The sequence below is a fragment of the Coenobita brevimanus genome, chromosome 46 (assembly GCF_032717465.1).
Source record: "Coenobita brevimanus isolate Jiangsu-jjx chromosome 46, ASM3271746v2, whole genome shotgun sequence".
In the NCBI taxonomy this organism is placed as follows: domain Eukaryota; kingdom Metazoa; phylum Arthropoda; class Malacostraca; order Decapoda; family Coenobitidae; genus Coenobita; species Coenobita brevimanus.
This window is the reverse complement of record NC_136999.1, coordinates 31,116,099-31,131,795: the sequence shown is the minus strand read 5'-3', so window position 1 is coordinate 31,131,795 and position 15,697 is coordinate 31,116,099.

Genomic DNA, 15,697 nt, shown 5'->3' with positions numbered 1-15,697 from the left:
GTTCTTGACCTTGGATAGATTAACATTGCCTGCTTCTGTGAAACTTCCATGGCTTTCCCTTCCTGTGAAGCCCTATATTCCGAACCTGAAGAGATGTTTCCACTGTCAGGGGTATGGTCATGTTAGCCATGCTTGTCGCCGTGCACAGGCTGGTCTTCCTGGTGTCTGTGTTTCCTGTGGTGGACCAAGCCACTCCAGCGACTGTACAGAACCCCTTAAATATTATCACTGTGGAGGTCCTCATGCTGTCTCTTCTAGTCACCGTCCAGGATACCACCTTGAAAAGGAGATTTTATCCATTCGTACACATGAGAGGGTTTCATTTCCTGAAACAAAAAGGAGAGCCCAGACATTCATCTTCCAGCCCAGGGTTACTTATGCTTCAATCCTTTCTGATAATGCCAGTGCCTCACCCTGTATCTCAGAGGCAGCATCGACCCATTCCAGTCCCCACTCCTTCAACTCATGATATGCAGAATGCGGTCCCCATGGTTAGTAATGTTTGTAAGAATGATGGTTGCTCAACTGCTACTCCGACTGTTTCCACCCCCAATTCGGTGGATGACGGCTTGCACACTTCTATGGTTGTGACAGATGTCCACGTTGAACGGGCCTTTTCTCCTGCCTCAGCCAGTAAGCCCAAGGCTCCAACTGTACCTGACAAATGTCACCATTCTTCATCAGAGTCCTCTCATCATGAAGACCAGCCACCTAAGGTCTCTGTTATTGACTCTTCTGTTGACACCTCTCCTGTTCCCTCTGTCCAGCAGCCTGAGGGATCTAGCCAGGTGACAGCTGAAGTTGACGGTGCAGCCCCAGTCCGGTCTCCACCTGGGAAGGTTGTTGGACAGTTCGTTGGTGCTTCAGATCCAAAGCAGAGGATGTCCTCCTCAAATGATTCGAGTCCTGTGGACTCTACTTCTACTTCTAGGGCCTCTGCTGGAGGCACTGGGCATCCTACACCTCCAAAGGCAGCCCCCAAACCATATTCCGAACACACTGGTATGCCCACACCAAGCAGGAGTGTTGTAAAACTTACTTCCTCGTCTTCTTGTTTGCCCACAGATGTTCGACAGAGGGTGCAGGCTTCTGGTGCTTCACAGGCTTCTACAAAGGACCTTCATAAGCATCAATCAAACCCCGCTCGTTTGTCAGGTGTACAGTCCCGCACTGAATCATGATTCCTCCATTATGGGTTCTATCATCCAGTGGAATTGTTGGAGTTTACATGCAAACTATGAGGAACTATGTCATCTTGTTTCTCAATTTACTCCTCTGTGCATGTGCATCCAGGAGACCATGGTAGGTGATGCTGTTCCTTCCGGTCCTTCTGGCTACCATGTCTTTTATTCTGATCCTGTGCCGGGCCAAGGTCATTATGGAGGTGCTGTTATCTTCCTTCGCCAGGATATTCCGTACACTCATCTGGACATCTCTACTTCCCTGCAGGCTGTCACTGTCCAAATGTTTTTACGTCGGCATTATATAGTTTGCAGTCTTTATCTACCTCCCAGTGCTACTGTTGAAAGGGCGGATCTGGAACGCCTTATTCATGGCCTTCCTTCTCTCTTTCTGTTACTGGGAGATATGAATGGTCACCATCCACTATGAGAAAACAGTGAGGCCAACCCTCAGAGTGTTATGCTGGTCTCTTTAGTGGAAGATGAGGAGTTAGGCATTTTAAACTCCAATATAATGACATATTTCCGTAGCCAGACAGGAGCTTTTACTGCCATTGATTTGTCCTTATGTTCAGCTGATGCTCTTTTAGATTTTAACTGGGAATGTTCCCAGACATGTGTGGCAGCGACCATTTTCCGTTATTTTTAACTGCTCGTGCAGGTGGACCTCAGTCACATCTTCCTCTCTTGCTTCTGGATAAGGCAGACTGACCACGTTTCAGGGAATTAAGTTCCATTTCCCTTTCTGTCAACGAGTTTGGCAGTCTTACTGAGGCAGTGTCATATTTCAATACCGTGTTGCACTCATCAGCCCTGTTATCTATTCCAAAAATGAAGGGTCAGTTTCCTAAACATCCGGTTCCCTGGTGGAACTCACAGTGCAGTTCCGCAGTGATAGCCAAATGAGTCGCCTTCTCTCGACCTCGTTGTCACCGTGGGGATCCTCAGAATTTGGTGGCATATCAGAGGGCACGAGCTCACATGATATACCTCATATAATAGAAAGGAAGTTGCAGTTGGCTCTCAATAGAATTTCTGACTGGGCAGAATCTCGCAGTTTCTATTTTTCTTCAACAGAAATAGTGGCTATGCATTTTTGTCATCTTCGAGGGGCTCACCCAGACCCGGACTTGTATCTATATGGTAGGAGAATATCCTGTGTGGAAGAGATGCGGTTTCTGGGTCTTCTGTTTGATAGATGACTAACCTGGGTTCCTCATATTCGTTCTGTTACGGTGGATTGTCTTAAAGCTTTGAGTCTTTTGAGGGTTTTAGCTCATACCTCTTTGGGTGCTGACCGCCAGACCCTGCTCCTCTTGCATAGGTCTCTTAATTCTTCCTAAACTTGAATATGGATGTGAGGTCTACTCCACTGCAACAGATGCCAGTCTCCGATTGTTAAATTTTTTGCATCATGCTGGTGTACGTCTGGCAACCGAGGCATTCAGATCATCCCTGATTTCAAATTTTTTAGTGGATGCTGGTGTATTCCCCTTGGATTTGTGACATCAGTTGCTAATGATGTGTTGGTATCATCATCACCACATTCCAGACTCAATTTCTTATGCCATCGTCTCCCAGGATTCCCAGACTTCTGTTTATGACATCCGTTCTAATTTCCCAAAACCATTTGGTTACAGGGTCCAGTCTGTTATGTTAGCCCTCTCTGTCCCGAGACTGGCAATTTGTCCACATCGGATCCCAAGGGTGGGTTTTTGGCTATTCCCTCGTGTGACATTTTGTAGCTCTGTTGTTGAAAACAAGGACTCGCTTCCCTCTCAGGGTCCCTCTCTCTCTTTTTAGAACATGCCTCCATTCATGAGGGTTCTGTCCCTGTCTATATTGATGGGTCCAAGACCGATACTGGAGTAGGATTTGGTGTTGTCTTCCCTTCCTTTAGTAGGGGTGGTAGCCTTCCTGGCATTACTTCAGTGTATATAGCGGAACTGATTGCAATTTTATATGCTCTTAAAATCATTTTTACTCTCCCCCAATCAGTTTTTGTGATTTTTAGTAACTTGCATAGTGCTTTGTCTGCACTGGAGTCTTTTAACCCCTATGGCACGGGCTTGTTTTGGCTCGACTTGCATGTTCCTCGGGGTTAATTGCGCTCCAACAGACTCTCTAAAAATATTTGCCAAAAATCAGTTATTAGACCTCCAATATTAAAATTAAATATGCTTATGGAACATACCTTCAACTTTCTCCTGGGATGTTTCTTGAGCCTTCGTCGAGTAACGTAGGACTTGTGGAGACCTCTGAAGTTGGGTAATGAAGTCTCCACTTTACACTTCCCAACAACCCGTAATATGATTACCACAGCCTGATATTATCACTAGAAACACTATTCTATGATTTTCAAATAGTTTGGAATCCATACTCCAAAGAAAAAAAGACTGTGAAAGCAATGAAAATTACGAGCGCATATGACCTTCCCACTTGTGCTCGTTCGCTGCTGATGTTCTGTCATTTATTATTTATAAAAACAGTCACACTTTATATTTCTATTACTGTATAACACTTATATATATCTGCAGTCTTTATCCATAAGTTTCCTTCAGTAATAGTTTATTGTTACTGTAGGTATTCAATTTTTCTTTCAGTTAAATAGGTAGTATTCACTTTCTCGTCCTGTATACTAGTGCTGACAGCAAATCTGTCACTTTCACTTCCACTTTCATAACTTATAGTATTCATACATGCTAGAGTGAAACTTTCACTTTCATTACTCCTAGTATATATACTCGTATTCTTATAATATACCCATTTACATTTCTATTTACATTCTCTATTTTATTTATGTTATTTACATTTCTATTTTATTTACACTGTGTTATGCACTGTCACTTGCAGTAACTTACAAAACTATTTTCCATTGTTCACTTATATTTACATTCATTGCTTTCACTTGCTGTTTACACATTATTTACACATTTTTTACATTTCCACTTGCACTGTTTTAGTCACCAGAAAGATCGTAGTCACTCTCCATCATTTTCATTGATAAATTAGCCAGTTCACGTTCCACAGCAGTCACTTAGCCATTTACCCCTTTCCACACAAGGTTTTGGTAGGGGTAGAGGTCACAGGGCCCTTTGCATGGGGCTAAAAAGCTGCGGAACTGGACAGGCGCAAATCCGACGTGGTTTCACCTTGAAAGATGACAGTAAACTGAATACTGTGGTGGCCTAGGGGAGTGCAATGCTGCCAATGTCAGCGTGGTGACAGCTGCTAATATATACGCTATGAAATGATTGGCAGGAAATCTAGACAATACATAATAAATTCGGTAGTTCCAGGTGAATGTAAATATCACTTAGGCTTCTCCCTTCCTTTCTTATATATATTTTTATTACGAGAATAGATTATACGGCAAATTTCAAGGGGAAATAAACATTGAAAATTAGCGAACGAGTGCACGTGAGGTGTTGTCAGGTGATAATTAGCCAATTCCAGGTGTATGGCACTATCGCCTACCTTATTTCTTTTTTGTATATATTATTTGGTATAACAATAGGGGCATAGGGCTTATTTCAATGGATGAAATCGGGGAAAGATTTACTTAGCGCAGCACGGCTGGGCAGGCGAGAGGAGAGGGTAATGGAGGGAGGTAGGGAGGGGAGTCAAGAACTGGAAGAAATGGCTAAATTGTCAACAATGGATGGGAGTACAGTTGAGATTAGGAGTGCTGACTAGTGTTGGACATTGGCAGTACTGATAGATGATACAAGCCACCACTTGAAAGCCTGGGCGAATTCAAATTGACACAGAATCACAAAAGTGATGCCTCACGGTATGATCTATTGCTCCCAAGCGTCACGAAAGTGACGCCCTGCGGTTAAGGGTTTCATGCATCTCATACCCCCTGGGAGTAGGTTTTTTTTTTTCAAGAATACTCTCTAAGTATCCCTGCTTGTTGTAAAAGGCAACTAAAAGGGTTGGCGGAGGGTTATTGCCCCTCCCCGGAAAACAACTAAATAAAAAAACAAACAATAAGCCTCGGACAAGGACTGACCAAACGATGACGACCAAGGACCAGACAAAGGACATGGTAATTGAAACTTGGAATGTAAGAGGAGTGAATGATGAGGTGAAAGAGAGAGAGATTCTCCAGGTGCTTGAGGGTGCGAAAGTGAATGTATGTTGAATAACTGAAACAAAATGGAGAGGAGAAAGTGTAAGAGATTGGGAGTATGGATGGGGTATATGTGCAGGAGTAGGTGTGAATGAGAGGGCAAAGGAAGGAGTATGTATAGTTGTGAGTAAAAGATGGAAGAAGAGCATAAAACAGTATGGATCAGTTGGGTCAAGGATTGTGTGGGTAAAGATGAAAGTTGGAATACAAATGTGGGCGATTGTGTGTGAGTATGCACCAACGCATGATCGTGCTAGAAGAGTGAGAGAAGAGTTCTGGACAAATGTAGAAATGTGCATGGAAAAGTTTGGAAGGAATGAGAGAGTGTTTTTGATTGGTGATATGAATGGTAAAGTTGGGAATGTGAAGGTGGATGGAATAGTTGGTGAGTGGGGTGTGCCTGCTGAGATAGATGAGAATGGGAGTGCGTTAGTGGACATTTGTGCTGGGAGGGGGTTGGTGATAGCCAATACCCTCTTCAGGCATAAAATGATCCACAGGTATACATGGCGAGTGATGAGAAGGGTGGGTGGTGAGCTGAATGAAAGGCAGGCAATGATTGATTATGTGTGTTTGGATGAAAGGATGCGAAGATGTGTAAAGGATGCAAGAGTGTATAGAGGTTGGGGGAGTGGACTTTCTGACCACCACTTGGTGGTGGCCAGAATATTAATTCAAGTAAGATAGAGGAATAGAAGAAGGGAAAGACGAGAGGAAGGAGTAGTTGCAAGGAGAGTGGAAAGGTTACAAGAGGATGAGAAAAAGGCAGAGTATAAGAGAGAAGTGGAGGAACGATTGGGCAAATATGAGTTGGAGCAGATGGTGGATTTGGAAGGTGTGTGTAGCATATTTACAGAAGAAATATGTCCAGCATGTGATGTGGTGTGTGGGAGGAAGAGAAGACGGAGGGGGGTGCAAGGAACAGCGTGGTGGACTGAAGAGGTGAAACAGGCTGTGGCACAAAAGAAGAAAGCATACACTGAATGGATGAGAAATAGGGGCGTGGAAGAAGTTGAGAGGCGGAAGAGAGAGTTATATGTAGAAAGAAAGAGAGAGGTGAAAAGATTAGTAAGAGAGAGTAAGAAGAGAGTGGATGAGGAATCTGGAAGGAATTTGAGGCAAAGTGGAGGGACTGTAAGAAAATGTTCTGGTGAGAGGTGAAAAGAGTAAGACAGGGTGGAAGTGAAGTTAGCAGGGGAGTGAAAGATAAAAATGGTAGATTACTAGTGGAGAAGGGAGAAAAAGTGAGCAGATGAAGAGAACACTTTAAGGAATTTTTGAACGTAGAAGATGGAAGGAATGTGAGTATAAGTGGCTGGGGAATGGCTGGGAGGAGGAGGGAGGTGAGAAGACGTGAAGAAATCAGTAGGATAGAAGTTGTGGAAGCAATGAAGAAAGTTAAATCGGGGAAAGCCCCAGGAATTGATGGAGTGTGTGGTGAAATGCTGAAGCATGGGGGAAAGATAGTAGTAGAATGGATGTGGAAGATGTGCAGATTGGCCTGGGAGGAAGGTAGAGTCCCGGAGGATTGGAAGTCAGGCATAATTATTCCCTTGTACAAAGGAAAAGGGGAAAAAGAAGTGTGTGGTAATCATAGGGGCATTTGTCTTCTTAGTATAATAGGAAAAGTGTATGGTAGGATACTTATTGACAGAGTTAGAGAAAGAACAGACAAATTAGTTGGAGAAGAACAGGGAGGCTTTAGGAAGGGAAGAGGTTGTGTAGATCAGATAATCATTCTTAGATCTTTAGTGGAAAAGTTTCTAGAGAAGGGAAAGAAGTTGTATGCGGCTTTCATGGATTTGGAGAAAGAATATGACAGGGTGGATAGACAAGGATTGTGGAAAGTGTTCAGAATATATGGAGTAGATGGGAAGTTGTTGAATGCTGTGAAGAGTATGTTCGATGGTGCTAAGGCTGCAGTGCGTGTGGATGGTGAACTAAGTGAATTTTTCTCTTTGAAAAAGCTAGCAATACACCTCTTTGGTCCCTTATTCTGGCTAGGCAGGTGGCCTGGTTGGGCCCGACTAGATCAATTGGCTGGTCATGCGTTGGCTAGGGTCAAGTGAGCACTTGGGGGCCTGGTGGCTCCTATCGTCCTGGAGTCACCCTTGCCCAGGTCCCCTGGTGGTTACCCTTGTATACTCTCCTGCTACCTCTGGGGTCGCCAGTGGTATTGTCCTTGCCATAAGACCTCCCCTTGTTGAGCTCCATTGTGGGTGGAGGGGTGAGGGAATGAAGATTTTGGAGGATATTAATGGATTTATTAAAAAAAAAATACTGTTGATGACACCTCATCTGTCCCTGACAATTCTTCGGAGTCATCCTCTCTCATTGCCACTCTAGAGCCTTTCCAGCCCCCAAAGGACTATCCTCCTCTGACCCAGCGTTCAACTGGGAATGGGAGAAGGTCATGTCGAATTGGTTTGGTTCTGGGGTTCGGCCCAGAAGATAATGTGCCTGAGACCTTCTCAAAGTATCTAGTACTGAAACCCTCTGCTGGTGATTCAGTGCTGGATATAGATATATTTAACTTTACCAAGCCATTGTTTCTGCCTGTGGCTGTGAACCAGTGATCTCGACCCTGAGGGATGGTAGCCTACTTACTGAGGTGTCCTCCCCAGCAGAAAGCTCACGTCTCCAGAATCTGCCTTCTGTGTCTGGTAACAGCATGTCCTGCATACCCCATGCCACCTTCAACCAGAATAAGGGGGTTATTTACTCTCGGGACCTCCTCCTATACCCAGAGGCCCGATTATTGGAGGAACTTCACTCCTCTGGCGTTGTAAGTGTTCACTGGGTACAGAAGAAAATTGATGGTGTTCTGACCCTAACTCTGACGCTGTTCTTGACCTTGGATAGATTAACATTGCCTGCTTCTGTGAAACTTGCATGGCTTTCCCTTCCTGTGAAGCCCTATATTCCGAACCTGAAGAGATGTTTCCACTGTCAGGGGTATGGTCATGTTAGCCATGCTTGTCGCCGTGCACAGGCTGGTCTTCCTGGTGTCTGTGTTTCCTGTGGTGGACCAAGCCACTCCAGCGACTGTACAGAACCCCTTAAATATTATCACTGTGGAGGTCCTCATGCTGTCTCTTCTAGTCACCGTCCAGGATACCACCTTGAAAAGGAGATTTTATCCATTCGTACACATGAGAGGGTTTCATTTCCTGAAACAAAAAGGAGAGCCCAGACATTCATCTTCCAGCCCAGGGTTACTTATGCTTCAATCCTTTCTGAAATGCCAGTGCCTCACCCTGTATCTCAGAGGCAGCATCGACCCATTCCAGTCCCCACTCCTTCAACTCATGATATGCAGAATGCTGTCCCCATGGTTAGTAATGTTTGTAAGAATGATGGTTGCTCAACTGCTACTCCGACTGTTTCCACCCCCAATTCGGTGGATGACGGCTTGCACACTTCTGTGGTTGTGGCAGATGTCCACGTTGAACGGGCTCCTTCTCCTGCCTCAGCCAGTAAGCCCAAGGCTCCAACTGTACCTGACAAATGTCACCATTCTTCATCAGAGTCCTCTCATCATGAAGACCAGCCACCTAAGGTCTCTGTTATTGACCCTTCTGTTGACACCTCTCCTGTTCCCTCTGTCCAGCAGCCTGAGGGATCTAGCCAGGTGACAGCTGAAGTTGACGGTGCAGCCCCAGTCCGGTCTCCACCTGGGAAGGTTGTTGGACAGTTCGTTGGTGCTTCAGATCCAAAGCAGAGGATGTCCTCCTCAAATGATTCGAGTCCTGTGGACTCTACTTCTACTTCTAGGGCCTCTGCTGGAGGCACTGGGCATCCTACACCTCCAAAGGCAGCCCCCAAACCATATTCCGAACACACTGGTATGCCCACTCCAAGAAGGAGTGTTGTAAAACTTACTTCCTCGTCTTCTTGTTTGCCCACAGATGTTCGACAGAGGGTGCAGGCTTCTGGTGCTTCACAGGCTTCTACAAAGGACCTTCATAAGCATCAATCAAACCCCGCTCGTTTGTCAGGTGTACAGTCCCGCACTGAATCATGATTCCTCCATTATGGGTTCTATCATCCAGTGGAATTGTTGGAGTTTACATGCAAACTATGAGGAACTATGTCATCTTGTTTCTCAATTTACTCCTCTGTGCATGTGCATCCAGGAGACCATGGTAGGCGATGCTGTTCCTTCCGGTCCTTCTGGCTACCATTTCTTGTATTCTGATCCTGTGCCGGGCCAAGGTCATTATGGAGGTGCTGTTATCTTCCTTCGCCAGGATATTCCGTACACTCATCTGGACATCTCTACTTCCCTGCAGGCTGTCACTGTCCAAATGTTTTTACGTCGGCATTATATAGTTTGCAGTCTTTATCTACCTCCCAGTGCTACTGTTCAAAGGGCGGATCTGGAACGCCTTATTCATGGCCTTCCTTCTCTCTTTCTGTTACTGGGAGATATGAATGGTCACCATCCACTATGAGAAAACAGTGAGGCCAACCCTCAGAGTGTTATGCTGGTCTCTTTAGTGGAAGATGAGGAGTTAGGCATTTTAAACTCCAATATAATGACATATTTCCGTAGCCAGACAGGAGCTTTTACTGCCATTGATTTGTCCTTATGTTCAGCTGATGCTCTTTTAGATTTTAACTGGGAATGTTCCCAGACATGTGTGGCAGCGACCATTTTCCGTTATTTTTAACTGCTCGTGCAGGTGGACCTCAGCCACATCTTCCTCTCTTGCTTCTGGATAAGGCAGACTGACCACGTTTCAGGGAATTAAGTTCCATTTCCCTTTCTGTCAACGAGTTTGGCAGTCTTACTGAGGCAGTGTCATATTTCAATACCGTGTTGCACTCATCAGCCCTGTTATCTATTCCAAAAATGAAGGGTCAGTTTCCTAAACATCCGGTTCCCTGGTGGAACTCACAGTGCAGTTCCGCAGTGATAGCCAAATGAGTCGCCTTCTCTCGACCTCGTTGTCACCGTGGGGATCCTCAGAATTTGGTGGCATATCAGAGGGCACGAGCTCACATGATATACCTCATATAATAGAAAGGAAGTTGCAGTTGGCTCTCAATAGAATTTCTGACTGGGCAGAATCTCGCAGTTTCTATTTTTCTTCAACAGAAATAGTGGCTATGCATTTTTGTCATCTTCGAGGGCTCACCCAGACCCGGACTTGTATCTATATGGTAGGAGAATATCCTGTGTGGAAGAGATGCGGTTTCTGGGTCTTCTGTTTGATAGATGACTAACCTGGGTTCCTCATATTCGTTCTGTTACGGTGGATTGTCTTAAAGCTTTGAGTCTTTTGAGGGTTTTAGCTCATACCTCTTTGGGTGCTGACCGCCAGACCCTGCTCCTCTTGCATAGGTCTCTTAATTCTTCCTAAACTTGAATATGGATGTGAGGTCTACTCCACTGCAACAGATGCCAGTCTCCGATTGTTAAATTTTTTGCATCATGCTGGTGTACGTCTGGCAACCGAGGCATTCAGATCATCCCTGATTTCAAATTTTTTAGTGGATGCTGGTGTACTCCCCTTGGATTTGTGACATCAGTTGCTAATGATGTGTTGGTATCATCATCACCACATTCCAGACTCAATTTCTTATGCCATCGTCTCCCAGGATTCCCAGACTTCTGTTTATGACATCCGTTCTAATTTCCCAAAACCATTTGGTTACAGGGTCCAGTCTGTTATGTTAGCCCTCTCTGTCCCGAGACTGGCAATTTGTCCACATCGGATCCCAAGGGTGGGTTTTTGGCTATTCCCTCGTGTGACATTTTGTAGCTCTGTTGTTGAAAACAAGGACTCGCTTCCCTCTCAGGGTCCCTCTCTCTCTTTTTAGAACATGCCTCCATTCATGAGGGTTCTGTCCCTGTCTATATTGATGGGTCCAAGACCGATACTGGAGTAGGATTTGGTGTTGTCTTCCCTTCCTTTAGTAGGGGTGGTAGCCTTCCTGGCATTACTTCAGTGTATATAGCGGAACTGATTGCAATTTCATATGCTCTTAAAATCATTTTTACTCTCCCCCAATCAGTTTTTGTGATTTTTAGTAACTTGCATAGTGCTTTGTCTGCACTGGAGTCTTTTAACCCCTATGGCACGGGCTTGTTTTGGCTCGACTTGCATGTCCCGCGGGGTTAATTGCGCTCCAACAGACTCTCTAAAAATATTTGCCAAAAATCAGTTATTAGACCTCCAATATTAAAATTAAATATGCTTATGGAACATACCTTCAACTTTCTCCTGGGATGTTTCTTGAGCCTTCGTCGAGTAACGTAGGACTTGTGGAGACCTCTGAAGTTGGGTAATGAAGTCTCCACTTTACACTTCCCAACAACCCGTAATATGATTACCACAGCCTGATATTATCACTAGAAACACTATTCTATGATTTTCAAATAGTTTGGAATCCATACTCCAAAGAAAAAAAGACTGTGAAAGCAATGAAAATTACGAGCGCATATGACCTTCCCACTTGTGCTCGTTCGCTGCTGATGTTCTGTCATTTATTATTTATAAAAACAGTCACACTTTATATTTCTATTACTGTATAACACTTATATATATCTGCAGTCTTTATCCATAAGTTTCCTTCAGTAATAGTTTATTGTTACTGTAGGTATTCAATTTTTCTTTCAGTTAAATAGGTAGTATTCACTTTCTCGTCCTGTATACTAGTGTTGACAGCAAATCTGTCACTTTCACTTCCACTTTCATAACTTATAGTATTCATACATGCTAGAGTGAAACTTTCACTTTCATTACTCCTAGTATATATACTCGTATTCTTATAATATACCCATTTACATTTCTATTTACATTCTCTATTTTATTTATGTTATTTACATTTCTATTTTATTTACACTGTGTTATGCACTGTCACTTGCAGTAACTTACAAAACTATTTTCCATTGTTCACTTATATTTACATTCATTGCTTTCACTTGCTGTTTACACATTATTTACACATTTTTTACATTTCCACTTGCACTGTTTTAGTCACCAGAAAGATCGTAGTCACTCTCCATCATTTTCATTGATAAATTAGCCAGTTCACGTTCCACAGCAGTCACTTAGCCATTTACCCCTTTCCACACAAGGTTTTGGTAGGGGTAGAGGTCACAGGGCCCTTTGCATGGGGCTAAAAAGCTGCGGAACTGGACAGGCGCAAATCCGACGTGGTTTCACCTTGAAAGATGACAGTAAACTGAATACTGTGGTGGCCTGGGGGGAGTGCAATGCTGCCAATGTCAGCGTGGTGACAGCTGCTAATATATACGCTATGAAATGATTGGCAGGAAATCTAGACAATACATAATAAATTCGGTAGTTCCAGGTGAATGTAAATATCACTTAGGCTTCTCCCTTCCTTTCTTATATATATTTTTATTACGAGAATAGATTATACGGCAAATTTCAAGGGGAAATAAACATTGAAAATTAGCGAACGAGTGCACGTGAGGTGTTGTCAGGTGATAATTAGCCAATTCCAGGTGTATGGCACTATCACCTACCTTATTTCTTTTTTGTATATATTATTTGGTATAACAATAGGGCATAGGGCTTATTTCAATGGATGAAATCGGGGAAGATTTACTTAGCGCAGCACGGCTGGGCAGGCGAGAGGAGAGGGTAATGGAGGGGAGGTAGGGAGGGGAGTCAAGAACTGGAAGAAATGGCTAAATTGTCAACAATGGATGGGAGTACAGTTGAGATTAGGAGTGCTGACTAGTGTTGGACATTGGCAGTACTGATAGATGATACAAGCCACCACTTGAAAGCCTGGGCGAATTCAAATTGACACAGAATCACAAAAGTGATGCCTCACGGTATGATCTATTGCTCCCAAGCGTCACGAAAGTGACGCCCTGCGGTTAAGGGTTTAATGCATCTCATACCCCCTGGGAGTAGGTTTTTTTTTTTTTCAAGAATACTCTCTAAGTATCCCTGCTTGTTGTAAAAGGCAACTAAAAGGGTTGGCGGAGGGTTATTGCCCCTCCCCGGAAAACAACTAAATAAAAAAACAAACAATAAGCCTCGGACAAGGACTGACCAAACGATGACGACCAAGGACCAGACAAAGGACATGGTAATTGAAACTTGGAATGTAAGAGGAGTGAATGATGAGGTGAAAGAGAGAGATTGTCCAGGTGCTTGAGGGTGCGAAAGTGAATGTATGTGGAATAACTGAAACAAAATGGAGAGGAGAAAGTGTGAGAGATTGGGAGTATGGATGGGGTATATGTGCAGGAGTAGGTGTGAATGAGAGGGCAAAGGAAGGAGTATGTATAGTTGTGAGTAAAAGATGGAAGAAGAGCATAAAACAGTATGGATCAGTTGGGTCAAGGATTGTGTGGGTAAAGATGAAAGTTGGAATACAAATGTGGGCGATTGTGTGTGAGTATGCACCAATGCATGATCGTGCTAGAAGAGTGAGAGAAGAGTTCTGGACAAATGTAGAAATGTGCATGGAAAAGTTTGGAAGGAATGAGAGAGTGTTTTTGATTGGTGATATGAATGGTAAAGTTGGGAATGTGAAGGTGGATGGAATAGTTGGTGAGTGGGGTGTGCCTGCTGAGATAGATGAGAATGGGAGTGCGTTAGTGGACATTTGTGCTGGGAGGGTTGGTGATAGCCAATACCCTCTTCAGGCATAAAATGATCCACAGGTATACATGGCGAGTGATGAGAAGGGTGGGTGGTGAACTGAATGAAAGGCAGGCAATGATTGATTATGTGTGTTTGGATGAAAGGATGCGAAGATGTGTAAAGGATGCAAGAGTGTATAGAGGTTGGGGAGTGGAATTTCTGACCACTACTTGGTGGTGGCCAGAATATTAATTCAAGTAAGATAGAGGAATAGAAGAAGGGAAAGACGAGAGGAAGGAGTAGTTGCAAGGAGAGTGGAAAGGTTACAAGAGGATGAGAAAAAGGCAGAGTATAAGAGAGAAGTGGAGGAACGATTGGGCAAATATGAGTTGGAGCAGATGGTGGACTTGGAAGGTGTGTGTAGCATATTTACAGAAGAAATATGTGCAGCATGTGATGTGGTGTGTGGGAGGAAGAGAAGACGGATGGGTGCAAGGAACAGCGTGGTGGACTGAAGAAGTGAAACAGGCTGTGGCACAAAAGAAGAAAGCATACACTGAATGGATGAGAAATAGGGGCGTGGAAGAAGTTGAGAGGCGGAAGAGAGAGTTATATGTAGAAAGAAAGAGAGAGGTGAAAAGATTAGTAAGAGAGAGTAAGAAGAGAGTGGATGAGGAATCTGGAAGGAATTTGAGGTAAAGTGGAGGGACTGTAAGAAAATGTTCTGGTGAGAGGTGAAAAGAGTAAGACAGGGTGGAAGTGAAGTTAGCAGGGGAGTGAAAGATAAAAATGGTAGATTACTAGTGGAGAAGGGAGAAAAAGTGAGCAGATGAAGAGAACACTTTAAGGAATTTTTGAACGTAGAAGATGGAAGGAATGCGAGTATAAGTGGCTGGGGAATGGCTGGGAGGAGGAGGGAGGTGAGAAGACGTGAAGAAATCAGTAGGATAGAAGTTGTGGAAGCAATGAAGAAAGTTAAATCGGGGAAAGCCCCAGGAATTGATGGAGTGTGTGGTGAAATGCTGAAGCATGGGGGAAAGATAGTAGTAGAATGGATGTGGAAGATGTGCAGATTGGCCTGGGAGGAAGGTAGAGTCCCGGAGGATTGGAAGTCAGGCATAATTATTCCCTTGTACAAAGGAAAAGGGGAAAAAGAAGTGTGTGGTAATCATAGGGGCATTTGTCTTCTTAGTATAATAGGAAAAGTGTATGGTAGGATACTTATTGACAGAGTTAGAGAAAGAACAGACAAATTAGTTGGAGAAGAACAGGGAGGCTTTAGGAAGGGAAGAGGTTGTGTAGATCAGATAATCATTCTTAGATCTTTAGTGGAAAAGTTTCTAGAGAAGGGAAAGAAGTTGTATGCGGCTTTCATGGATTTGGAGAAAGAATATGACAGGGTGGATAGACAAGGATTGTGGAAAGTGTTCAGAATATATGGAGTAGATGGGAAGTTGTTGAATGCTGTGAAGAGTATGTTCGATGGTGCTAAGGCTGCAGTGCGTGTGGATGGTGAACTAAGTGAATTTTTCTCTTTGAAAAAGCTAGCAATACACCTCTTTGTTCCCTTATTTTGGCTAGGCAGGTGGCCTGGTTGGGCCCGACTAGATCAATTGGCTGGTCATGCGTTGGCTAGGGTCAAGTGAGCACTTGGGGGCCTGGTGGCTCCTATCGTCCTGGAATCACCTTTGCCCAGGTCCCCTGGTGGTTACCCTTGTATATTCTCCTGCTACCTCTGGGGTCGCCAGTGGTATTGTCCTTGCCATAAGACCTCCCCTTGTTGAGCTCCATTGTGGGTGGAGGGG